The sequence below is a fragment of the Chiloscyllium punctatum genome, chromosome 27 (assembly GCF_047496795.1).
Source record: "Chiloscyllium punctatum isolate Juve2018m chromosome 27, sChiPun1.3, whole genome shotgun sequence".
Classification (NCBI taxonomy): domain Eukaryota; kingdom Metazoa; phylum Chordata; class Chondrichthyes; order Orectolobiformes; family Hemiscylliidae; genus Chiloscyllium; species Chiloscyllium punctatum.
In genome coordinates, this window is record NC_092765.1 from 3,926,455 (window position 1) to 3,952,044 (window position 25,590).

The 25,590-nt window shown below is 42.1% G+C and overlaps 1 protein-coding gene across 8 annotated transcripts in view; it reads left to right on the forward strand.

Annotated features, from left to right (window-relative positions):
* Positions 1 to 25,590, forward strand: part of LOC140453373 (proto-oncogene tyrosine-protein kinase Yrk-like) — a 304,349-nt gene that overhangs the window by 99,584 nt on the left and 179,175 nt on the right. For 3 of the 8 annotated variants that reach the window (XM_072547949.1, XM_072547948.1, XM_072547952.1), the window contains exon 2: positions 9,491 to 9,664. The exons of 4 other annotated variants lie outside the window; for them this stretch is intronic. The gene's annotated coding sequence lies outside the window, so the exon portion shown is untranslated. Of the gene's footprint in view, positions 1 to 9,490; positions 9,665 to 19,132; positions 19,151 to 25,590 lie in introns of those variants that run through there. One more of the 8 variants, XM_072547956.1, reaches the window with a different exon arrangement.

Here is a 25,590-nt window from a genome sequence, read left to right on the forward strand (position 1 = left end):
CACAATTTAAAGCTTTCTCATTGGTCCCTTTTATTGGTAACTCACAAGACATAGCATATTGTGGAATTGATTGTAATCTCCTATTGGTCTTGCCAATTTATCAATTCCCTAAGATTGTGTTATTTTGGGAGGTTTAAAATGGGTGTACATTTTGCTGAGGGAACAGTACATGCCATTCACGTTGTATTGCCACTTGCATCTTGGAGTGGTGATTTAGGGATTGCAATGAGGTCAGCCAGGTGGACCTCATAGAAGCTGAGATCCTAATTGAGTGTGTTAATCTGGTCCAGTCAGGGAGCCCTTCCTGATAGATCGTGGGCTGAAGGGCCTGTTCTGTGCTGTACTGTTCTAGATATAAACAGGAGTGTTAGAGGTTCGGCTCACTCTGAGAGCTGACTCTGAGGGTGTTGGGCCGGTGTCAAGTACTACATACGTGTGAATAAAGGGTGACTTGATGATGGGATTCCAACCTCTGAGAAGTTATTTCAGATTACGCTCATAAACCAACCTATAGGTTAGGTGTTTGGGGAAATGATTGTGTTAATGGCCATTTGTGAAACTTGTTGCAATGGTTTATTTTCCCAAGAGGTTTACATCAGAGGCCCCCAGGTTCCAGAGTGTATACTGACAGAATATTCCCCTTGTCACACCCTGTGTGACAACTATCCCCAGAAGGGTTCTGGGAAGAATTTATGGAAGACTGTATGATCACCACAGACAGAAGCTTATAGGGCCCTGAATGATGTGGGTGATGGAGAAAAGTCTGGGAGAATCAAATGAGAAATTGGGAAAGGTCTTTTGCAATGGTGGGAGCAATTTGTTGCATTTTCCGATAGATTTCTGGGTGTTGAGATCAGAATCTCGCTAGGGAGTGGTGAGAAGCTGGCAATTCCAGCTCACTACTTGCTCTTCCACCATCTTGGACACCAACATCTCAGGGCATTCTTCCACGTAGCAGCCGCATACTCTCCACATGCACAGACCGTGCCCATGGGCAGGGGGTGGGTGTGGGGTAAAGGTGGCCTGATGCAGATGAAAAATAAAAACCAAAAGAACTGCAGACGCTGGAAATTGGGAATGAAAACATAAATTGTTGGAAAAACTCAGCGGGTCTGGTACCACTTGAAGAGAGAAATCAGAGTTAATGTTTTGGATCCAGTGAGTCTACTTTAGAACTCAGTTCTACTCAGAATCTCTGTGAAACTTGATGGAAATGGCATTTTGCCCTATGTTACCTTGAGCTGACATTCTGCCGCAGTTAGAATCTGGGATTGTGTGTCTTCTTATATGTTCTCATGCTTTTACATACCGGGACACCTTGGATCACATCCTAGGCAAACATATAGTCTTTCTATTTTGCTCGTTGAACTCTGTGCAGGTAATTGTTGCAGGAGTTTAATCTATCATTTACTGAGGATTCAGCCTCATCTGCTGAAACAGGTCTTCTGGCTTTCTGTATTTGGTTAGCAGTTCAGGGATATACCTGCCACAATAAATTGGGGAGGGGAGCAGTCAATCTCTTTGCAACTTTTCAAAGAGATGATACTTTCTTGCAGATCATGCTTGTTTATGATGTTCTTTTGATGAGCTCTTTCCTGGAGAACTATTGAATGGAGAGAATCAGTCATGAATTGGAAATCCAACACTTTATTCAATAAGATCAGGCTGGTCCTAGGGCTAGTTTTGTTGCTTGCTCAGAATTGTTGCTTCTAATTTCCTATTAAAACATTCCACGCTAAGGCAGAAGATTTCCATTCATTTTTGCCTGAGAACATAAACTAGCTGTGCTAAAATAAATAAACTCAGAAACCGAAACTAAAATCAGCCAACCAATTGAAACCAGGACTTTTTCTTTTTTATTTCCATTCATTTTCATAGATGCCTGCTATATAGTGCCTTTTAATGAAACTTAGAGAAAACTATTTTCTTGTATTTAAAATCCCAAATGCCACCTGAACTTTCTTAAGGCATTGCTGTTTAATTGGCTGATATGATATCGGAATGCTTTGTACCTCGGGACTTCAGTGTCTTTGAGAACCCAGTTCCAGATCATATTGCTGGTGGTTGCACTGATGAGCATTGAAAACCAGTTCAGAACACAATGAAAAATAATGGAATCGCAGATTAATGGCACAGTGAATTGAAGGAAGCAAATATATTTCTATGTTAAAAAATGAGCCTTCACTCGAAAGTATCTGATTTGTTATATTTGTTCTTCAATCACCGAGCGGTCCCAGAGGAAGAGTCCTTAATTTCTGCATTGAGCCAGACTAAGCTGGAAATCTTTAAACATAAATAGAACCTAGGAAATCTCATCCAGAAACTCATTAATTCATACCGAAAGAAAAGAACATTTTGATAAACTGAAAAGACATTTTTGCAAACAACCAATTTTGACAGTATTTTGATTGTTCAAAAAGACTATCAACTTCATCATCAAGATCACATAACTCCTCTCTGATTTTGCATTTCCGTTGTGATACTAACATTGGGGACGTGACTAATTCTGCTGGTTCAGTGTTAAAACCGGTTAATTTGCATGCCCTCAGCATCTTTCTTCCTGGCAACATGCCATAAATTAATCTGAAATTGATCATGCTGTAAATACCACTCAATAATTGTCAACTTTAAATCTATCTTTGGTAATAAAAGTAAAAAGTCCTGGTTTCAATTGGGTGGGTGATTTTAGTTTCGGTTTCTGAGTTTATTTATTTTAGCACAGCTAGTTTATGTTCTCAGATTAAATGAGTACACAGTCAGCTAAGAGCAGAACAAAATGGGAAGTGGAGTGGGTAGTGAACTCTGTTAATGCAGAGAAATAATTTGACATGTTTCCTAAAAAAAGGCATCACAGATGGAGCTACACCCACTGGGAGCCAAGGTCAGCGCTATGTTGGACATCAGACTTCAGTATAATTGTAGAGTCAGCTCCTGGCACCTGCTGCACTCTACAATCATTCACAAAACTTGAGGGCATGCTGCCCTTGATAATAGTGGCACTCTGCCAGGTGGGCATTAGGAACACCCATCGAATGACTCGATCCATTATCAGGTCAGATACCTTTCAGTCAAAGATAAGGCATGGGTTCCTGAAATCCTTAGAACATAGGACATAGAACAGTACAGCACAGAACAGGCCCTTCAGCCCACGATGTTGTGCTGACCATTGATCCTCATGTCTGCACCCTCAAATTTCTGTGACCATATGCATGTCCAGGAGTCTCTTAAATGTCCCCAATGACCTTGCCTCCACAACTGCTGCTGGCAACGCATTCCATGCTCTCACAACTCTGTGTAAAGAACCCGCCTCTGACATCCCCTCTATACTTTCCTCCAACCAGCTTAAAACTATGACCCCTCGTGTTAGCTATTTCTGCCCTGGGAAATAGTCTCTGGCTATCGACTCTATCTATGCCTCTCATTATCTTGTATATCTCAATTAGGTCCCCTCTCCTCCTCCTTTTCTCCAATGAAAAAAGTCTGAGCTTTGTCAACCTCTCTTCATAAGGTAAGCCCTCCAGTCCAGGCAGCATCCTGGTAAACCTCCACTGAACCCTCTCCAAAGCATCCACATCTTTCCTAATAGGGCGACCAGAACTGGATGCAGTATTCCAAGTGTGGTTGAACCAAAGTTTTATAGAGTTGCAACAAGATCTCACAACTCTTAAACTCAATCCCCCTGTTAGTGAAAGCCAAAACACCATAAGCTTTCTTAACAACCCTGTCCACTTGGGTGGCCATTTTAAGGGATCTATGTACCTGCACTCCAAGATCCCTCTGTTCCTCCACACTGCCAAGAATCCTATCCTTAATCCTGTACTCAGCTTTCAAATTCAACCTTCCAAAATGCATCACCTCGCATTTATCCAGGTTGAACTCCATCTGCCACCTCTCAGCCCATCTCTGCATCCTGTCAATGTCCCGCTGCAGCCTACAATAGCCCTCTATACTGTCAACGACACCTCAAACCTTTGTGTCGTCTGCAAACTTGCTGACCCATCCTTCAATCCCCTCATCCAAGTCATTAATAAAAATTACAAACAGTAGAGGTCCAAGGACAGAGCCCTGTGGAACACCACTCATCACTGACTTTCAGGCAGAATATTTTCCTTCTACTACCACTCGCTGTCTTCTGTTGGCCAGCCAATTCTGTATCCAGACAGCTAAGGTTACTCTGTTCCGCAGACAGAGAAGAGGCAATGGTGAACTCCCAATTTCCATTTGTTCATTTGTTACAGTCTGTGATTTGCAAACTTTGCAATATTTTGTTTAAGAGCTGAGAAAAGAACAGTTTTATGAATGAATCTTCTTGTTTTGATTCTGCAAAGAACCATTTGGTCCCACTCAAAGTGTTATGAGTCGTTATGATTCTCTACCCCAGAGAGTTGCGGAAGTTCAGACTTTGAATATGGTTAAGACAGAGACTGACTGACAGATTCATGGAGACCAGGGCAGTCTAACCAAATGGGGATAGTGCAGGAGGGTAGAATTGTTGCCAGAAGGTCACCTATTGACTTATTGAATGGCAGATCACAATCAAGACGTCAAATAGACCCCTGCAGATTCTGATTCTTTTGTCTGTCTATATTTCAAGAACAAAATAGAAAAAGTCAAAACCACTTCCATTTAATGTCTCTGGGCATTTTAAAAACCCTTCTGCTTGTTGGTTTTCCACATGAATTCATTCCAAACCTAGTTTCCTGTGACATCAGGAGATTTGCCATTGACCTTCTATGTGCAGTCCTTTTATGCACTGGTCCCGTTTCAGAAGAGTAAATGTGGGATGAGCACTGTATATATGACTCAAAATAGTGGACCTAAAGGAACCCTTTACTGGTTTGAAGCTTTGTGTGTATAGATAGAGAATGTAGGACACACACACCTTAGTGGCTTCACATGTCAAAGCTCTTGGGTTATTTTTGCTTCCATCACAGGCCATGACTGAGGTACAGCCTGTTATGGATTATTTTCAGTTAGAACTTAAAACCAACATTTATACATGACCTATAGGCTCTTTGATATTTTATTTAGTGCATACTGAGTTATTTGCTGCAAGTGTTGACTGATATGCTTGTTTCTGGTATATATACTCTGCTTTTCACTTTCCTAAAAAGGGACACTTTGATAAATCACATTGCAGACTTGTACTGTGTTAATTTTCAGTTCCATGAGCTGTTGCGAGATGTGTTTCCCATACAACTAGCTGTGCGGCAGGGGTAGGCAGCACTTTGGCAGAGGTTGAATCTGTGAGGATCCAGAGTGGAAGGGCCAATGTGGAAAGGCTTAACTATCAACATTACTCTCACTCGGTCCAGACTCTCTCCAGGGTTACCTCTCTGGCACCTAGGCAGTGGCCTCACTCTCTCCAAGTGAGATATTCAGATTGGCCCCAACCTGCTGGCTTGTAAGAACTTCTCTTTTTTTGAACATGGTGTTACTGCTGATGGTTTTAAACATGGCCTACATTCCACATCACCCCCAGGTATCATGGGGCTGAGCTGTTTGAGAATTGCTGCTACCATATAGCAACAAACACAGAGAATACTGGAGAAACTCACCATGTCTAGCAGCATCTGTGGAGAGAGGAACAGAGATAACATTTTGAGTCCGGTTTGACCCTTCTTCCCAAGTAAAAGGTATTGGAAAATGGGTGTATTTTTACACATTTCACAGAGAAGAAGGCCAAGTGCAAAAGACAAAGGGGTTGTTACTAATGGAGAACAAAGGAAATGTTAGAATGCTGTGAAATGAAGTAAATTGGCCCTCCAAGTGCAATGTAAACGAGACACAAAAAAGACATGACTGTTGGGGGAGGGGGCAGGCAGATTTGAGTAGAAGAATGTAAGAAAAATGGAGAACAATCATAAGATAGTAGGTTGCTGAAGTTGGGCAATTCAGTATTGAGACCTGGAAGCTGTAAAGTGTCTCAGTGGAGAGTGAGGTGATGTTTCTCGAGTTTATGTTGTGCTTCATTGGGACATTGTAACAGATCCAGGACAGAAATGGTAGTGTGAGAGCATGGTGGATTACTGCTGATACACTGTGTAGGTGCAGAACAGAATTATTTTTGCTGATATGTTGGTGGACCCTTTGAATGTTTCTTCCTGAGAAGCCGTGCTCTGGGTGATTGATGATGGCCATTGGTCCTTGTAAACATTCTCCAGGTATTTATTTGCAAAGTGTCAAGCAAGGCGAGCATTTGGAGTCGGAGTATTAATGACATGCAGGAAAATTTCATCAATCAGAGCAACCCTTCAATATTTCGACTGTATCTTTGTCTGAATGTTTGTGATGACGTTGCAAGTTGCGCCAGCCAAAGATCAAGTGGAATTGTTTTTAAGAGCTTTTATCTCAGCAAACTCTCAGTAATTGCGTTGGGAGCTGGCAGTGGGGAATATGTAACTGAAAGGCTTTGAAATGTTTCTGTAGAATACTGAGGATGGTAGGTTTCTGAGAATGTTAGTTTGTTAAAAACTTCAGAATTGCAATGTAAGTGCAACCATTTAGAGCTGAACAAGTTGGAATGGTTGAATTTCTGCAGTAATTAATTTCACTTGAAATTGATTCAAACCTTACAGCTACTTTGATCTGAAGGAAATTATTACAAAGCATTGAAACTGCACATGATGTGATTCAGGATAACTGTGATTGGGCACCTTTGAACTCGGTCAAAAGTCATGTTGAATAGCTGCTCTATGATTTGTCAGGGTGAGAATTCCATTCTGTCTCCACACCACAGCATGTGGGGGGATTGCCATTGTCAATTGATCGCTGTCAGCTTCTCTACAGAGAAACTGGATGTGGTTTTCTATAAACAAATGACAGAGAAGGACAATCTGTGTGTTAGCAAAGCATCATAAAGACATTGGATATAGTTCAGTGTGAAACAGGCACTCAAACAAGTAGAAAGCCACACAGAATGCTTTGGTTTTAACGAGCTATGGTGGGGGTGGGTTCAATATGTTATGCTCGGGTGCAGGAAACACAGCCAGTGTTCCTTTTCCTCATCGTTATCCAATGGTTTCTAAATTGAAAGACACATGATTTGAGCAAGAACAGATCGTGGTATTCTTTACTGTTAGACAATACATTTTTTTCCACTGGTTTTCGAGATACAGGCAATGTTTAATAACTATCTTTGCTTCCACAAAGAGTTGATAATCTCCCCTTCAATGAAGTGAGATGTAATAGTTTCCCATGATGGATGTTGGTGTGCGATTTACATCAGGCAGTTTTTATGATGCATCCTTTAATAGTCTATGTGTAAGAGAAGTCTTTTGATGGATAAAGTCAAACTCCAGTGTTTGTTTGTTTCCTTGATATGCAACAGTACAGAACAGAATTGCATTTGTGACTATATATATAAAGATATTTTTTATGAAAGCATATCTTTGAAATAACAAAAAAATGCCAGGTTTACAGAGTCCAATTTCATGTTGGAATTTGAACTGGTGGCCTCAAAGATGTTAGTCGAGAATGATAAACACCAGAGGGCTTACACCTCAGTCATATCTCTCAAATTCTGAAAAAATACGAGAAACATTCATCCTAAAGTCCAGTATGAGACAATATGACTGATTCTCTTTTTCAAAGCTTGAGGTCAAGGCTGGAGAGGATGACTCCAAACAAATTGAAATAAAATAATAAAATACCAACAGGAATTTACCTGTTAGATTGTTTGTTAATAATTTCCTTCTGATCAAAGCGACTGTAAGGTTTGAATGAATTTCAGGTGAAATAGATCATAGCAGGAATTAAACCATTTGAAATTGTTCAGCTCCAAATGCCTGTGCGTATATTCCCATTCAGAAGTTCCCATAAACATTATCAGAATCCTGCTCTGCAGGTTTCCAGTACTCTGCAGAATCATTTCAAAACCAGACAATGTACATTTTCAAAATTCTTAATGCTCCTTAATCTGACAATTTAATCTGATTAACAATGAACATGTGACAATGCTTAGAGTACATTCTTTTCCCTCTTTGTTTTCAATTTTTAGAACTGTCTAACGTCTCATTGCATTCATAGAAAGTAAATATTAACCCCACTGTGAATAGTAAACAGTTACATCTTCATTTTCAGGCTTTCAATTATCCATTAGTCACTTTTACTTTCCCTTTAGTTTATTGTCTCTATTTTATCCTGTTTCCTGTCTCCTCGATAACTTAATGATCAAAACATTGTGAATTGTTACTGTATTGCACTGTCCATCTCTGATCTCTTTTGGCAGCTTGGAGCATTTGGTACATTTCAAAGCTGATTTTAGTTTGAGTTTTCTGTAAACATGAGATTATATTCTGGATCGCTCATTTTCCTCCAATTGCTAATCTCGCTACAAATGCTGAAAAATCTGAAATTGAAATTGAGAACCCTGGATCTAGATTGCCAGTTCACTTGCATTGGAAGAATCTTGACAATGGATATCGACTTGAAATCATAACCTATTTTTACTCATTTTGGATGTTTTTATTTCTGTTCTGGGTCCCTATCACTACTTTTATGGAGTAATGTGCTTATTATATTCCTGTTCTTTTCTTATTTGAAAATATATAAATTGAAACTAAATCATAATCCAATTTGGCACAACCTTTAATTCCACCACAGCAGATGTTAAAATTTAGCTCAATGTAATTTAGAATTAAAAACTCATTTAATGGCAACCTTGTCATTTCTGTTTGTTGTAAAAACTCATATGTTTCACAAATGCCTTTTAAGGAAGGAAATTTGCTGTCTTTACTCAGTCTGGCCTGGATGTGACTCTCAACCCATAGCAATATGGTTGACTCTTAACTGCCCTCTGGTAATGGCCTAGTGAGACATTCAAGGTAAATGTGTAGGTAACAAATGTTAGCGTTACCAGCGATGCCCACTTACCATTTTTGATTTTTTTTTAAAAATGTGTCTTTGGAAGAAAATGAAGTTATTCCTTGCTCTATATGAAAACAATTGCCTTAATCCTCATGGGAAGAGCAATCAGAATTGCCTAAGATGCTACCCACCAGAGAACAAAGTCCTCCAAGAACAAACAAACAGCAACATTGGGTATTTCATGTGATCAACGTCTTCCACAATTTGCAAAAGCTCATATAAACTCAAACCTGTATAGTCCGGATCTAATAATTTCCTCCCATTGTGGTTGATATTTAATGGAGACCATGTAGCTGCCTGCAACATCACCTGACAGGAAAATCACCGACTACATTTATTTATAGCAAAATGGCTCACAGAAAAATAATGTAAGGCAGAAGGTTATGCACCAATTTAATTTCTGCTATAAACATTTACGCCCTAAATTTTAGGTAGAATTGAAAGAAGGGTTGTTCCCTGAGTTTCATTGGGTGAGTACTTTCAGCTGTTGATGTCTCACTGAAATAGGTGGCACTTGAATTTGAAATCCATGATACATGTAAGCTTTAAGGACACTGCTTTTTGAAATCACATCGATTTCTTTGGAGGTAATAATGTTTATCAAGGTTTCTTTTCTCTTCAGTCATTCATTGGAAGTGATCATCTGTGGTTCAGCCAACATTTACTGCCTCTCCCTGATTGTCCTGGAAGTTGGTGGTGAGACATCTTCTTGAACAGTTTGAACCAGTGGGACTCACACTGTTATTAGGAGGGGAATTCCAGAAATTTGGCTCTGCGACAGTGAACAAATGGCAAGGTATTTTGCAGCCTGGGTGCTCTGTAATTTGGAGGGGAAATTTGGAATTCAAGGTGGTTTTTGTGCATCTTTTGATCTTCAATATGTCGGGTTTGAGGTTTTGACCAGTGCTTGGTGATTGGCTGCAGTGTGTTGTTTGATTGCCATTGAATGTCATGACATTTTGCCCTTAAACAGCAGTGACAGGTTAAAGGTTTATTGGATAATGGAGCTTTGTCTGCTGAAGTGGCTTGAGAACTGTTCTTTCCCACTGTTTAACTTGAGAATGTTTGAAATCTACACAGTAAAACTCCCTCTATTGAGAAACAATTAAAATGCCTCTGAATTCATCCATGAAAATGACAAGTTTACAATTTTATAACTTCTATTGCCCGAGATCTCCAGGGGATACTTAGAGGTCTTCTTCAGATATCTAACAGTGGGGAAGGTTACTTCAATTGTGGTCAGTTGCTTGAATCTGCAGGATACTTTCAATGCAATACAAAGGACAGTTCTTCAAGACACCTACAGTTAGGACTAGCAGATGCCATTTTCGATTGAGTTACCCTTGTTATACAAAATCAAAGATGATGATTTCTCTATTTTTGTCTGTCATATCTTGCTAAAGGCAGCTGCCCCAGTTGATGTTGGAAGCTTGCCAATCACTCAGGAAGGTGCAGGCCGGAAACAGATGGTTTTCAGCTGTACCTTCCTGCAGGAGGATAATGCAAGGGAATAGAATTTTCAGGGTTTGCACTGAGGGGCAGAACTGTTCTGTGAGGGAAAATATCTCCCAGTTGGGAGCAGGAAAGCAAAAGAAAGTCATAAAAATCAGTTATGAGCAGCATCTGTTTGACTGCAGTTATGGAGCTCGTAAAATTTAATTTTATGGAGACGTGTGCAGATCAAATCCCTTGCTGTCTGTTCCTCTCCCTTACCCATGCCCAGTTACTTATTTGACTGCTCTGAACTCACTTATCAGCATATTAATTCTTGAGATAAAGTGTCTTTATAGATGGAATTCAGGTCTGTTTTTAACTACCCAGAAACATTATGACATGGCCTGGGGTTTAAATGTGGCCCAAAGAGTAGGGACACTACGACAGATCCACGGCTGTTTTTATCCTTTGTTTAATCCATACCCTAATAATTAACCAACAGGCTGCAATCTAATTAACCTGTGTTAAAAAGAGTAACAGTTTTGAATTTTAAGAACCCTCTGTATTTTGCATATCAATTTCAAATGGCATTAACACTGCATCACGTAGATTGATAACTCACTTTTGTTTTAAAATGCAGGTTTTTTTTGCTGCTTCCCAAATCCAAGATCTAAAGTAGTTTTTAAATCACCTCCTGATATAGTGATAAAGTTTTACTCGTTTTTGGGATATGGGTGTCACTGGCTGGGTCCAGTATTTATTGCCCGTCCCTAGTTGCCCCTTGAGAAGGTGGGGATGAGCTGCCTTCTTGAACCGCTGCAGGCCATGTGCTGTAGGTAGACCCACAATGCCCTTAGGGAGGGAAATCCAGGATTTTGACCCAAAGACAGTGAAGGAATGACAATATGTTTCCAAGTCAGGATGGTGAGTGGCTTGGAGGGGAACCTGCAGTGGGTGGTGCTCCCATGTATCTGCTGCCCTTGTCCTTATAGATGGAAGTGGTCATGGGTTTGGAAGGTTTTGTTAAATGAATTAATTTGAAAATATCTTATAATTATGTATTTCACTGAATGCTAAAGTCAAAATCACAAAGACATTCCATCCCATTCCAAGTTAACACCCCCCCCGTCTCTCTCTCTCTCTCTCCCCCACCGTCTCTCTCTCCCTGTCTCTCTCCTCCCATCTCTCTCTCTCCCCCACTGTCTCTCTCCGCTCTCCCTTCCATCTCTCTCTACACCCTCCCATCTCTTTCTCCTGTCTCTCTCTTCCCCCGTCTCTCTCCCTCCCCGTCTCTCTCTCTCCCCATCTCTCTCTCTCTCCCCCCATCTCTCTCTCTCCCAACTCTCTCTCTCCCATCTCTCTCTCTCCCTGTCTCTCTCTTCTCCCCATCTCTCTCTCTCTCTCCCTCTACCCTGTCTCTCTCCAGCCCGTCACTCTCTCCCCACCCTGTTTCTCTTTCTCCCCCGTCTGTCTCTCTCTCTCTCCCCACTGTCTCTCTTTCTCTCTCTCCCATGTCTCTCTCTCCCTGCTGTCTCTCTCTATCCCCCACAGCTGTCTCCCCATCTCCATCTCTCTCCCCTGTCCCGCTCTCTCTCCCTCACTGTCTCTCTCACTCTCTCCCTCCCTCCCCCCATCTCTCACTCCTCCCTAATGATATTATGCATCTACCTGCAGTAGCTCACTACCACCTTCTCAAGGGCAACTACAGTTTGGTAATACCAGCAATGCCCACACAGATAATCAGTCCAGTCGGGCCAATCGAAGAAGAACAGAATAATGGATATGCAATGGTTGCCATCTCAATTTGTGCAGTCAGCCTGTAGATATTTTCTAGTCAAGCTGTTCAGAGATGTTGTTACACGCCTCTGGAGGGGGTGGGATATGAACGTAGGCCTCCAGGCCCAGAGATGGGGTCAGTCAGTGTTGTATGTGCAGTTAAAACCAAACCTCACAATCTGGTCGGTTTGCTGCCACCATTCTGTCTATGTTTAGGAATTGACAGGAACTGCTTTGTCACGTATGGTCAAAGGAGACCACTTCCTCTTCCATCTAGAAAAGACTCTCCTATTGAACATTAAGTTATTTACTGCACTTTAGCAACTAGATGGCCGTGAACCAGCTGGAATTAGTTTACTCAGTGAATGTCATGTGTGACAAACGTAATAGGGTCTTTTTCTTTCGGGAATTATCTGAGTATACACTAAAGTTATTGTTGTGGACGTAGATGTTCAGAGATAGGAATGGGAGTAGGCCATTCAGCCCTTTGAGCCTCTTCCACCTTTCAGTGAGATTAGATTAGATTACTTACAGTGTGGAAACAGGCCCTTCGGCCCAACAAGTCCACACTGCCCCGCCGAAGCGTAACCCACCCATACCCCTACATTTACCCCTTACCTAACACTACGGGCAATTTAGCATGACCAATTCACCTGACCTGTACATCTTTGGACTGTGGGAGGAAACCGGAGCACCCGGAGGAAACCCACGCAGACACGGGGAGAACGTGCAAACTCCACACAGTCAGTCGCCTGAGGCGGGAATTGAACCCAGGTCTCTGGCATTGTGAGGCAGCAGTGCTAACCACTGTGCCACCGTGCTGCCCAGTGAGATCATGGCTGATCTGTGGTTTAATTGATATGCCTGCCTTAGACCCTCAAACTTCCAAATTCCAGAGGAAACAGCTCTAATTTGTATAATTACTTGTCATTACCTCTAAAGTCCAGTTATCATTCTTGTAAACCTCTGTTGTACTCTCTCCACGGCTAACATATCCTTCCTAAGGGTTGGTGCCCAGATCTGCTCACAATACTTCAAGATGGTTGGGAAAGGCAAGTCTTAACTTGAACTTAATCAGGGAGGCTGACAGGTTCAGATCATCCAATTCTGTCAGATTCTTTCTGGGTAAGTTAGCCTAAAATGATCCCTCTGATAGGAGCTTATTCCTGAAATTCAGCCCCACGGCACACCCAGGAACGTAGCAGGGTGGAGAAAGTGAGGACTGCAGATGCTGGAGATCAGAGCTTAAAAATGTGTTGCTGGAAAAGCGCAGCAGGTCAGGCAGCATCAAAGGAACAGGAGAATCGATGTTTCGGGCATAAGCCCTTCTCCTGTTCCTTTGGTGCTGCCTGACCTGCTGCGCTTTTCCAGCAACACATTTTTAAGCCCAGAGATGGAGCAGCATGGATTAGTAAATGGGTTGACATCCAGAAAACAAATGCATTGTGGGTGTTGCTCAGATTGGGATGGTGCCCTCTGAGGCAGTGGTGGGAGCATTTCTGTTTTGTTTTAGTGTAAATGGTCTGGACTTGTGCATGTCACACAATTAGCACAATCTGCAGTTGACACAAATGTAGGTATTTTGGCCAACAATGAGTATGTCCATAAAATATTTCAGGAGGATTTTGATACATTAACAGGGATGGGAAGACAGGTTACAGTTTTGTTATGTGGTTTTATGCCAGCGTCTAAGAGATTGGGCACAAGACAGACTGGTCAAGGTGAAGGCAAGGTCAAGAACTACCTTCAGGATTAGGCTACTTCAGTATTTCATTCATTGTGTTGTACTCACCTACACTATATGCCATTTTGCAGCTGTGTAAACCTTTAGCTAAGCCACATTTGAAGTATTGTGTGCACTTTTGATTGTCACAAGATAGGAATGACGTGGAGGTTTTGAAGAAGGTGCAAAAGAGGTTTACCAGGATGTTTCCTGGATTCGAGTGTGTTAGCTATAAGGAGAAGTTGAACAGACTTGGATTGTTTTTGCTAGAGCATTGGAGACTGTGGTGGATCAGAGAGAAATATAGAACATTATGAAAGATCTGGATAAGGTGGATAGGCAGAGTCTTTACCCCAGGATAGGAACATCAAATACTAGAGGGCATAGGTTTAAGGTGAGAGGGGGAAAAGTTTAAAGGAGATGTGAGAGGCAAGTTTTTTTTTAAAAGTAGAAAGTGGTAGATGCCGGGACTGTGTTGCCAGGGAGATGGTAGAAGCAGGAATATTTAAGATCATTTAGACAGACACATGAACAGATGGGAAATAGAGGGATACAGACCATGCGCTGGCAGATCAGATTAGGTTTGAATGGCATCATGGTCAGTGCAGACATAGACAGGCTGACGGATCTGTTCCTGTACTGTACTGCTCTACGTTCTATATTCAAGGATTATACATGGGAACTTAAGATGTACCAGGCCTTAATCTTACCATTACATTTTTAAAAGACTATTCTCTACATGTGTTTCTCTCTTCACATGTACTTACTGTCTCATTAACTCCACCTACACTGTGCTATTTAAGCCCACTGGGGAGCAGCTCCATAATATCATCACAATTATGTGTACAGGTACAATTTAATATTGACAGCTATGAGAAGGTGCTTTTTCAGACAGGAAACAGTGAATAGTTTTACACATTCAGATGTTTATTTCAAAGGAATTATTCACAAGAATGGTTCCAGGGATGAGGATAAATTAGAGAAGATTGGACAACTCTCCTTAGAGAAGAGAAGGCTGAGGTGAGATTTAATAGGACGAGATTGGGTTGGGATATCTGGTTGGCATGGACGGGTTGGACCGAAAGGTCTGTTTCCATGCTGTACATCTCTATGACTCAATGACTCAATGACCAGCAATCAAAATTCCTTGGATTCTGGATAGAGCAGATGGAGGGACATTGTTCCTATTGCAGAACAATCAAGAATCAGAGAACACCAATTTGAGATAATAAGCTAAATAACCAAAAATAACATGAGTTAAAAAGATTTTTTAATACAGGAAACTTTTGGGATTTGAAATACATTGTAAAAAAGTACAATGGAGGCAAGTTTAATTACAGCCTTCAAAAAAGAATTGGAAAATTATTTGGAGAAAACGCATTGGCAGGGCTTTGGTGAAAAGGCAGGAAACTGGAGTCACTCTGTGCAGAGATCTGGATGAAACATGAGGGGGTTGAATGGTCTGATCTGAGCAGTAACCATTCTCTGATTCAATGATGTTAGAGCTCAATAAATGAACAACATTGAGGTAAAATGCCTCTGTGTGTTTTGTAATGGAACAGTCAAAGTTATTTCTTGCTCAATACACAGAGGAAATGGTTTATGGAGTTGGAATTTTGCATTATTGACCCCATCTCTCAGTAGATGTACTCAGAATGAGTGGAGATTATTTAGCAGCAATGAAGTACAAACCTCACTGTAAAACAGTTATTCAATAACTTCTTAGCTGCAATATCAATGTCTTTGTGTTGTGATTTGTGACCCCTTGGGCACAGATAAAACATTAACCATTTGTAAATAAGTACATATATATGTAACACAGTGTACATGCATACCTATATCAAACATCCATATCGAGTTATCTCCATGTCTCCAAGTATGATATTGGAAAACAGAGTGACATTTTTTCTCTAAAATATAAAACACAAGGAAAGGTTATCATGCTGGTAAAAACAATGACTGTAGATGCTGGAAACCAGGTTCTGGATTAGTGGTGCTGGAAGAGCACAGCAGTTCAGGCAGCATCCAAGGAGCTTCGAAATCGACGTTTCGGGCAAAAGCCCTTCATCAGGAATAAAGGCAGTGAGCCTGAAGCGTGGAGAGATAAGCTAGAGGAGGGTGGGGGTGGGGAGAAAGTAGCATAGAGTACAATGGGTGAGTGGGGGAGGCGATGAAGGTCAGGGAGGAGAGGGTGGAGTGGATAGGTGGAAAAGGAGATAGACAGGTAGGATAAGTCCGGGCAAGTCATGGGGACAGTGCTGAGCTGGAAGTTTAGAACAAGGGTGAGGTGGGGGAAGGGGAAATGAGGAAACTGTTGAAGTCCACATTGATGCCCTGGGGTTGAAGTGTTCCGAGGCGGAAGATGAGGCGTTCTTCCTCCAGGCGTCTGGTGGTGAGGGAGCAGCGGTGGAGGAGGCCCAGGACCTCCATGTCCTCGGCAGAGTGGGAGGGGGAGTTGAAATGTTGGGCCACGGGGCGGTGTGGTTGATTGGTGGGGGTGTCCTGGAGATGTCCCCTAAAGCGCTCTGCTAGGAGGCGCCCGGTCTCCCCAATGTAGAGGAGACTGCATCGGGAGCAACGGATACAATAAATGATATTAGTGGACGTGCAAGTAAAACTTTGATGGATGTGGAAGGCTCCTTTAGGGCCTTGGATAGAGGTGAGGGAGGAGGTGTGGGCGCAGGTTTTACAGTTCCTGCGGTGGGAGGGTGGGTTGTAGGGGAGCGTGGACCTGACCAGGTAGTCACGGAGGGAACAGTCTTTGCGGAAGGCAAAAAGGGGTGGGGAGGGATATATATATCTGGTGGTGGGGTCTGTTTGGAGGTGGCAGAAATGTTGGCGGATGATTTGGTTTATGTGAACGTTGGTAAGGTGGAAGGTGAGCACCAGGGGCGTTCTGTCCTTGTTACGGTTGGAGGGGTAGGGTCTGAGGGCAGAGGTGCGGGATGTGGACGAGATGCGTTGGAGGGCATCTTTAACCACGTGGGAAGGGAAATTGCGGTCTCTAAAGAAGGAGGCCATCTGGTGTGTTCTGTGGTGGAACTGGTCCTCCTGGGAGCAGATCTGGCGGAGGTGGAGGAATTGGGAATATGGGATGGCATTTTTGCAAGAGGTAGGGTGGGAAGAGGTGTAATCCAGGTAGTTGTGGGAGTCGGTGGGTTTGTAAAAAATGTCAGTGTCAAGTCGGTCGTCATTAATGGAGATGGAGAGATCCAGGAAGGGGAGGGAGGTGTCAGAGATGGTCCAGGTAAATTTAAGGTAAGGGTGGAATGTGTTGGTGAAGTTGACGAATTGCTCAACCTCCTCGCGGGAGCACGAGGTGGCACCAATGCAGTCATCAATGTAGCGGAGGAAGAGGTGGGGAGTGGTGCTGGTGTAATTATGGAAGATCAACTGCTCTACATAGCCAGCAAAAAGACAGGCATAGCTGGGGCCCGTATGTGTGTCCATGGCTACCCCTTTGGTCTGGAGGAAGTGGGAGGATTCAAAGGAGAAATTGTTAAGGGTGAGGACCAGTTCGGCCAAACAAATGAGAGTGTCGGTGGAAGGGTACTGTTGGGGACGTCTGGAGAGGAAAAAACTGAAGGGCTTGGAGGCCATGGTCTTGGCGAATGGAGGTGTAGAGGGATTGGATATCCATGGTGAAGATGAGGCGTTGAGGGCCGGGGAAATGGAAGTCTTGGAGGAGGTGGAGGGCGTGGATGGTGTCTCGAATGTATGTGGGGAGTTCCTGGACTAGGGGAGATAGGACAGTGTCGAGGTAGGTAGAGATGAGTTCAGTGGGGCAGGAGCATGCTGAGACAATGGGTCGGCCAGGGTGGTCAGGCTTGTGGATCTTGGGAAGGAGGTAGAACCGGGCAGTGCAGGGTTCCCGGACTATGAGGTTGGAAGCTGTGGGTGGGAGATCTCCTGAGGTCATGAGGCTCTGTATTGTCTGGGAGACGATGGTTTGGGGTGATGGGGGGTGGGGTCATGGTCGAGGGGGCAGTAGGAAGAGATGATCATGCTGCCCAATTATGTGAAGGATGTTCAGACGCTCCATTGACCACTGTGAAGCAGATATTAATTCACCAACGCTTTACAGAACTCAATCTGTTCAGCTCATTTTCTCTGGATTCTCATTTGAATGATTATTTGTGCCAAGAAATGAATCTGAGTGAATAGTTTGAGTCTGATATGACTTCTTCAGAACTGAAATAGGGTTCTATGCCTTTGAAAGTGAGGAGCAGATAGTGCAACAAAACAAAATACCTGAGGATTAAGTGGAAAATTAGAGAGATTAAGTATCAATGACATCATGGAACAAAATGCAGAGATTGTTGTAAAGAAATGAAGCACTTTTTCAGAATAAGTGTAAATGGCAGAATAATGAACAGCTTTGTCTGCTGTGCTTTATGGATTTTTAAACTTTAATCCACATACAGATACCACAGAGCTGGGTCCTTGTCAAGTCCGATATCTTGAAATTTATTTCTACCACTATTTACTGTCACAGAGTTACACATATAGTCAGGGCTCTGTGCTTATTGATACGTTATGTGCATGGAGTTAACTGACTTACGACAGTGCATTGACTCCATGACCCAGAGAGAGGATCTCAAGAAGAGGGGGGCATCTTTACACCAAAACATCACATGTTGTGATGTCATGGTAGACTCCGAAACACATGGGCCTGTCTGCTCTAGAATTTAAACCAGACTACCACATTGTTGAAAAGCAAAAACTATGAGAAACAAGATTCAGAGCAGCCTTTTGCAAACAGAAAGCAGAAACAAAGTCCAAGTTTATAGTTTGTATTGGTTGAGCTCAGTGTTCAGTCCAGAAGGCAGTAAAGTGCCGAATTGAAAGAGTGGTGTTCCTTGAGTTTTCATTGAGTCTCACTGGGAGACTGCAGCAGCTGGTGTAAACATGGGGCTGCGATGGGGAACTGCAATGGAAAGTGATCATAAGGTTAGGGTCATGCTTTTAGACAGAGTACAAGCGCTTGTTAATGTTGTCACCCCCCCCCCCCCCCCAGTCTGTGTTTGGTCTTGCAGAATACTAGCATTGTAGTCAGTGATTATAGCAGTGTCCCTTGAAAAAGGTACATGTAAATCATTGCTTCCTCTTGAAGGAGTGAGAGGGCCATGAACACTGAGAGGGGAGGAGGTAAAAAAGTGACATTTTGGGGATCTGATGGTGCTGAAGAATGGGGACGGTTTCGTCCTTTGTTCATGGAAGAAGCAGAAAGTCCCAAAGTTGTTCTCATGGGGATGGAAGAGCCTCTTTATTAAAGGTTTGTTGGGAAATCAGCAAAAATGTTTCAACAACAGGAAAGGATCTTTATTTTTCTTGGCTGGACTTCAAACGGTTAGTATATGGCTTTTCTAAACAAGTTAGTTTTGCAATTATGTATAATTTTATACTGCCAGCCCAGATGATCTGATTACTGTGGAATAATGTACATGAATTCTCTAAATTCTCAATTATCTATCCCAATCTGGCAAGAAAACAAACTAGTCCATTCTGAAACATATTCCAAAATTGCTACATTTTTAATTCATGAGCTCTAGATTTGTGAATTGCAATTGTAATTATACATAGGTCTGTGGATACTGTCCTCAAATAGCAAGTAAGAGAAAGCTCTGAACCACCAATTTATTCGATATTATATTGAATATATAATTACATTCAAGTTTAATTTCTATATTAGTGTGATAGGGCCATTATAGCTGTGAAATGATTCATGGATCATGGTTCAAACCACGGCCTGGCACCTAATTCCTAATCCAGATTGTAGATTTATTGTATCTCAGCTGCTTTCAAGGAACTTCAAGATAACATACAATTCAATAAACTTGAAACAAAAATTAATATAAATCTGAATTATTGTTAACAAGGACAATCTAATTCACTGCATTTGAATTCTCATGCTGTGCCAAATCCACTCCAATGTTATTTTATTCAGTGGAGGACTGTAACTTGGAAAGTCAATCAGATATATTTAATCTTACATTTCCTGTGCCCTTCCTCAACTCTTTGCTTACATACTTCACATTTATGGAAATTATATTGGGTGGCTCCACTTTTTTCAATAAAACCATATTTCTGGTGAAGTGTTGAGCAAGAGCAACTCTTATTTACATAATTATTCATTATGTACAGAGTATATCAATTATTTATATAATAGAATACTCACTCTCCTGCGAGTTCCTACACACTCTACAGCGTTCCCTTTCTCATTCTTTTAATGCATTGCACATTGCTGGTGCCCTTTTATTAGTTGAGACTGAAGAATACCAAATTTGTCATTTACAAGATGTGGCCAACTATAGTTAAGTAGTTTTCCTGACAAAATAAAGCATATTTAAACACGACAATACAGGAATCTAAACCTTGTGTGATCATGATGTCCCACTCTGTCAAAATGAGGAAGAATGTTAATTGTCCAACCGGCTTGAAAGGATATTGGAGCGGGAGGGGGAGGATCCAGTTGTTGTGGTCCACGTTAGGACTAACAACATAGGCAAAGCTGGGGTGGAGGACCTGTTTGGGGATTATCAAGCACTGGGAAGGAAATCGAAGTACAGGTCCTCAAGGGTCATAATCTCCAGATTACTGCCCGAGCCACGTGCCAATTGGCATAGGGATAAGAAAATTAGGGAAGTAAACACGTGGCTAAGGGATTGGTGTGGGAAAGAGGGATTCCACTTCATGGGGTATTGGCATCAGTTTTGGAACCGGGGGGATCTGTACCGTTGGGATGGTCTCCACCTGCACCGATCAGGTACTAATGTTCTAGCGAAGAGGATAAATAGGGTGGTCAGTAGGACTTTAAACTTCTACGTTGGGGGGAAGGGAAAGTGAAAGCGACAGGGAGTATGGAGGTAAATGGAAAGATAAACAGCAGGATAGCATGTATGCAGGTGGATTTAACCTTGAGGCAGATTGGGAATGCAGCAAAAAGGAAGGATAACTTAGGACATCTAATGACTTCCAATATCCCTAATGTTAAGAAAGTTAGCATTAAGGCACTTTACCTGAATGCTCGTAGCATTCGTAACAAAGGAGATGAACTAATGGCACAGATCATTGTGAATGATTATGATGTGGTAGGCATCACAGAGACGTGGTTACAGGGGGTTCAGGACTGGCAGTTAAACATCCAAGGATTTTCAACTTATCAAAAAGACAGGGAGGTGGGCAGAGGAGGCGGGGTGGCCTTGTTAGTTAAGAACAAAATTAAATCTATGGCACTAAATGACATAGCGTCGGATGATGTGGAATCTGTGTGGGTGGAATTGAGGAACCACAAAGGAAAAAAATCCATAATGGGAGTTATGTACAGACCTCCTAACAGTGGTCAGGACCAGGGGCGCAACATGTACCGGGAAATAGAGAAGGCATGTCAGAAAGGCAAGGTCACGGTGATCATGGGGGACTTCAATATGCAGGTGGACTGGGTAAATAATGTTGCCAATGGATCCAAAGAAAGGGAATTCATGGAATGCTTACAGGATGGCTTTTTGGAACAGCTTGTCATGGAGCCCACAAGGGAGCAGGCTATTCTGGACCTAGTGCTATGTAATGAACCAGACTTTATAAAAAATCTTAAAGTAAGGGAACACTTAGGAAGCAGCGATCATAATATGGTAGAGTTCAGTCTGCAGTTTGAAAGAGAGAAGGCAAAATCGGATGTAATGGTGTTACAGTTAAATAAAGGTAATTATGAGGGCATGAGAGAGGAACTGACGAAAATAGACTGGAAGCAGAGCCTAGCGGGGAAGACAGTAGAGCAAAAATGGCAGGAGTTTGTGGGTATAATTGAGGACACTGTACAGAGGTTCGTCCCCAAGAAAAGAAAGATTATCTGGGGAGGGATTAGACAGCCATGGCTGACAAAGGAAGTCAGGAAATGTATTAAAGAAAAAGAGAGATCCTATAAAGTGGCCAAGAGCAGTGGGAAATCAGAAGATTGGGAAGGCTACAAAAACAAACAGAGGATAACAAAGAGAGAAATAAGCAAGGAGAGGATCAACTATGAAGGTAGGCTAGCCAGTAATATTAGAAATGACAGTAAAACTTTCTTTCAATACATAAGAAACAGACAGGCAAAAGTAGACATTGGGCCACCTCAAACTGATGCTGGAAGCCTGTTGATGGGAGATAAGGAAATAGCTGGAGAACTTAATAAGTACTTTGCGTTACTCTTCACAGTGGAAGACATGAGTAATATCCCAACAATTAAAGGGAGTCAGGGGGCTGAGTTGAGTATGGTTGCCATTACAAAAGAGAAAGTGCTAGAAAAGCTAAAAGGTCTTAAAATTGATAAATCTCCTGGCCCCGATGGGCGACATCCTAGAGTTCTGAGGGAGGTGGCTGAGGAAATAGCAAAGGCATTGGTTGAGATCTTTCAAAAGTCACTGGAGTCAGGGAAAGTCCCAGATGATTGGAAGGTCACTGTTGTAACCCCCTTGTTCAAGAAAGGATAAAGACAAAAGTTGGAAAATTATAGGCCAATTAGCCTAACCTCGGTTGTTGGTAAAATTCTAGAATCCATTATTAAGGATGAGGTTTCTAAATTCTTGGAAGAGCAGGGTCGGATTAGAACAAGTCAACATGGATTTAGTAAGTGGAGGTCGTGCCTGACAAACCTGTTGGAATTCTTTGAAGAAGTGACAAGTAGGTTAGACCAGGGAAACCCAGTGGATGTGGTCTATCTAGACTTCCGAAAGGCCTTTGATAAGGTGCCACACGGGAGGCTGCTAAGCAAGGTGAGGGCCCATGGTGTTCAAGGTGAGCTACTGGTATGGATTGAGGATTAGCTGTCTGACAGAAGGCAGAGAGTTGGGATAAGAGGTTCTTTTTTGGAATGGCAGCCGGTGACAAGCGATGTGTTGGGGCCGCAGCTGTTCACATTATATGTTAATGATCTGGATGAAGGGACTGGGGGCATTCTAGCGAAGTTTGCCGATGATACAAGGTTAGGTGGACAGGCAGGTAGTACTGAGTAAGTGGGGAGGCTGCAGAAGGATCTAGACAGTTTGGGAGAGTGGTCCAGGAAATGGCTGATGGAATTCAATGTGAGCAAATACAAGGTCTTGCATTTTGGAAAAAAGAATACAAGCATGGACTACTTTCTAAATGATGGGAAAATTCGTAAAGCCAAAGTACAAAGGGATCTGGGAGTGCTAGTCAAGGATTCTCTGAAGGTAAACATGCAGGTTGAGTCCGTGATTAAGAAAGCGAATGCAATGTTGTCATTTATCTCGAGGGTTGGAATGTAAAAGCACCATTGTGCTACTGAGACTTTATAAAGCTCTGGTTAGGCCCCATTTGGAGTACTGTGTCCAGTTTTGGTCCCCACACCTCAGGAAGGACATACTGGCACTGGAGCGTGTCCAGCGGAGATTCACACGGATGATCCCTGGAATGGTAGGTCTAACAAACGAGGAATGGCTGACGATCCTGGGATTGTATTCATTGGAGTTTAGAAGATTAAGGGGAGATCTAATAGAAACTTACAAGATAATACATGGCTTGGAAAGGGTGGACGCTAGGAAATTGTTTCCGTTAGGCAAGGAGACTAGGACCTGTGGACACAGCCTTAGAATTAGAGGGGGTAAATTCAGAACAGAAATGCGGAGACATTTCTTCAGCCAGAGAGTGGTGGGCCTGTGGAATTCATTGTCGCAGAGTGCAGTGGAGGCCGGGACGCTAAATATCTTCAAGGCAGAGATTGATAGATTCTTGATGTCACAAGGAATTAAGGGCTACGGGGAGAATGCGGGTAAGTGGAGTTGAAATGCCCATCAGCCATGATTGAATGGCGGAGTGGACTCGATGGGCCGAATGGCCTTACTTCCGCTCCTATGTCTTATGGTCTTATGGTCATTGGCAGTTCTGCACACAACAGTGAATCTTGATGAGTTCCTTTATCAAAGTGCACATTATCCAAAAGGTATCTACCCATCCCATACTAAACTCTGCTTATATATCACTTGACTTTGCTGACTAGCATTGGCTTCTTGACCTCCAGTAATTACATGTAAACACTTTGTCTTCATCTTCTCATGCCCCCATACCCAACTCTATTGTTGCTACATTTTTTTACCTTTCATTTTCCATGCCCTCTCTGAGCTTCCCAATCTTACATTTTATACATCCACTTTCTCTTTGCCCACCTATGACACAATCCTTCCTGAGATTTTTTCACAAATCTCCTGAAAAATTATCGTTTTAACTAAATGATTGTTCAGTCATCCTAATTGTCGTCTTTGGCTTGGCCGTTATTTCTCAATATCAATCTCAAGTTGTGAAGCACTTTGGGATTGTTTTTATATTAAAGTAAATATTACATTTTATGTTAAGCATTAAATATGTTATAGCTACAGTAGTAAGACCTTGCCTGTAATCATTGAAAAAGATGTTGGAATTATTAATGATATTGTCTACACAGCTCCAAATATTTCCACTGTTATTTTGACATTTGGATTAAAATTGTATACATTGTATAACACTTCTATTTATAATCTCAAAGGAATCAGATACAGTGTTTGTGAAATGTTTGTTTTCACCTTAGTTTCATTAAAATCTATAAAAATGATAAATTATTTCTGCAGATCTCTACATTCCTTCACATTCATTGTCTCACCTAATCCAAGAATGTTCTTTGTTTTAATTAAACTAAATGATATCTAAGAATTCTGAGCAAAATAGACTTTAAAAAAAATTACACATGAACCAAAATTTGTGCACTGTCTTATTTAGTGATTGTGAGAAGTTTAATGACTGTATAAATGTACCTCGAAGACATGATACTTGTAGTATTGTGCCATGTTATAGCTTCCAACAGGAAGTGAGTAGATAGAGTGACCAGAATCTAAGAACTAAAAATGATACCTTTTTGATGAATTCAATTTACTTATTCCTCATTCTTTCATGTAACGTGGGTGTCACTGGCTGGGCTAACATTTATTCCCCATCCCGAATTGCCCCTTGAGAAGGTGGTGGTGAGCTGCCTTCTTGAACTGCTGCAGTCCATGTCCGTACATCCATGGTGCTGTTAGGAAGGGAATTGACCCAACAAGACTGAAAACACAGTGATACAGCTCTATGTCAGGATTGTGTATGACTTGAAGTGAACCTTGCAGGCAAAGTATCTTCTGTTTTTGTCCTCCTCAGTGAAGCAATTGTAACTTTGGGGTAAGTTTTCTTGGGGAAGCCTTGATGAATGTTGGCAGTACGTTTTGTAGATGGTGCACACTGCTACTGAGGGAGTGGAGTTTGAAAATGGTGGATGGGATGCCATTTTAGTAGCCTGCTTCATCCTGGATGATGTCAAGCTTCTCAAGTATTATAGAGTCACAGAGATGTACAGCACGGAAACAGACCCTTCGGTCCAACTTGTCCATGCTGACCAGATATCCCAACCCAATCCAGTCCCACCTGCCGGCACCTGGCCCCTATCCCTCCAAACCCTTCCTATCCATATACCCATCCAGATGCCTTTTAAATGTTGCAATTGTACTATCCTGTACCACTTCCTCTGATAGCTCATCATGTTGTTGGAGCTGCACTCATTCAGGCAAGTGGGGAGTATCCTATCACACTCCTGACTTGCTGTCAGGAGGGAGTCAAGAGGTGAGTGACTCGCTGTGAATTTCTGACCTCTGACCTGTTCTTGTATTCATGGTATTTATTTGGCTGATCCAATTCAGTTTCTAGTCAATAACCCACATGATGTCAATGATGAGAGACTTAGCAAAAATAATGTCATTGAATGTCAAGGGGCAATGGTTAGATTCTTT